Here is a 2500-nt window from a genome sequence, read left to right as displayed (position 1 = left end):
AAAGGTAAACGAAAATAAGAAATAGAGAATGTACAACTTTCTTATACAACTTAGGTACTACAGAGAGATAAAAACTGAGGATTGTCAGAACTCAAGCAGAAATTTCTAGCGATGTCCATATGTATAACTGTATACAGTACACTGTGTCATTTTATGTGTGTGTGTGTGTGTGTGTGTGTGTGTGTGTGTGTGTGTGTGTGTGTGTGTGTGTGTGTGTGTGTGTGTGTGTGTGTGTGTGTGTGTTTGTGTGTGAGTTTGTGTGTGTGTGTGTGTGTGTGTGTGTGTGTGTGTGTGTGTGTGTGTGTGTGTGTGTGTGTGTGTGTGTGTGTGTGTGTGTGTGTGTGTGTGTGTTTGTGTGTGAGTTTGTGTGTGTGTGTGTGTGTGTGTGTGTGTGTGTGTGTGTGTGTGTGTGTGTGTGTGTGTGTGTGTGTGTGTGTGTGTTCACCTTGGTCTTTGGATCACGTGTTGGACTCGTGATCGACAGCTATTTCCCTCCCGGAAGAGAGCTCAGAGCTCGTATGACCGATCTATGGGTAATGCTATGACCTTACACGCACACAAACCCCCAACTCCCCGCCCACAGGAGTTGGAGTAACGACTCGAAGCGCAGCGATACTGAAATAATTTCAGCCCTGGGCATGATTCGAACCAGGTACCGTCGGCACCCCCGTGCTGACAGTCTGAGACTCTACCAACCGCGCCACCGAGTGTGTTGTATGTGTTATATTAACATATATTAAACACACATATATTCTAGTAACTGAGCTAGGATATCAGGGGAAAAAAATTTGCTAGAATGGCTCCAAGCATCAAAATTATTCCAGCAACCTGGAAGCCATTGGCAAGGAACCCACAGGTAACGTCATGGTCTACGGAAACCTAAAACAATCTAGTTTACTGAAAGTCATTTCTTTTAGGGTCATGGTTCTTTTGCGGTGTAGGGGATTTTCCTCAACTGAATAAAGCAGCCGAGTGTAAGCTAGAATAAATGTACGAGGCGTTAGTGAGACGATTTTAGTAAGAAGCATATATGTTTATATACACGTCCGTCTTTCCCTAGCACTATTTCAGATAGTTATTTTTATAATAAAATATATCTATTTCATTCGTGTTGCAGAGGTATTTTCAGAGTGAGCAGAATCATCTCACGTTAGTTAAACCCAAATCTATGAGTGCAGCACAATATATACATTGCACTTGATTTTATTCAGCGAATGATGTCATACAACTCTCCTTCCATCCAGTGACGCTGTCGACAGTGTATGTTCTCAATGACTTTATGAATGAGATCAGTGGCGGCAGTCAAACTTCAGTACAAAGGCCACTTCTCAGTAGATGTCAGACAGATGTATGTACGAGTATCTTCTGTGTATCTGAATAAAATGTTCTTTTGTGAAGCATAACAGAATCATCAAATTGTTACATACAATTGGAGATATTCGGGATTCATTTATCCATTTCAGAATAAGAGTGGCCATCTAGCTAAATAAAAATGCTTGGTACTTGTCATCCAGAACTCTGTAAGTCACTGACAATTTACGGTGCTAATGAGACGACCACCAAAAATGTGTTGATACGAAAAATGGGTCAGGAGTGATATCGTCTCCGAAGGTCGCTTCTGTCGCCGTCGGCCTCAGAATTATCATCATCTGCGCTAAATATTTGGCTCCCCTCGCCCCCGCCTCTCCACTCTTTCCCACCCACAATGGAGGTCACAACACTGGGTGCAACTTTTCGCGTCGCCAGGGCTCCTGGTCGCCAACAAACAACAAAGGGTGGTGGGCACTTGGCGAATTTTCACGGACTGGTTTTTCGGGACTTCTAATTAATGCCGAGCAGTTTCAACACCCTTGCAAGGATGCAGCACGGATTTTTTTTTTTTATCATTGTAACGAATATTAGGTACATATACATATGACAATACATTCACGAACACTTCACATACACTCACACACACACATACGCACACACACACACACACACACACACACACACACACACACACACACACACACACACACACACACACACACACACACACACACACACACACACACACACACACACACACACACACACACACACACACACACACACAAGAACAGAAGAATGCAGGAGACTGCAAAAGGCCTATACTAGGCAGTTCCATGTTCATTACCAACTTTCATCCCTATCCTTTTCTTAAAACAACCGATAGTTTTAGCGCTCACTACATGGATACTAAGTCTATTCCACTCGTTCTCCACTCTACTGGTAAACCAGTTCTTGTCTATTTCCTTCTTAAACTTAAATTTGTCCAATTTAAATCCATTACTGCGAGTCCTGCCCTGTGACCTTGGTATGATGACCTTGTCTGCGTGACCCTTTTTTAAAGACTTTGATCCACTTGAACACCTCTATTAGATCACCCCGCAGTCTGCGTCTCTCCACAGAGTGTAAGTTAAGGTGCCTAAACCTCTCTTCGTCAGTTAAATTTCTGAGCCATTGTATCATTTTGGCC

Source organism: Oratosquilla oratoria, chromosome 1, assembly GCF_046742065.1.
Source record: "Oratosquilla oratoria isolate Oo_2021 chromosome 1, ASM4674206v1, whole genome shotgun sequence".
In the NCBI taxonomy this organism is placed as follows: domain Eukaryota; kingdom Metazoa; phylum Arthropoda; class Malacostraca; order Stomatopoda; family Squillidae; genus Oratosquilla; species Oratosquilla oratoria.
Note: the sequence above shows the minus strand (reverse complement) of the source record.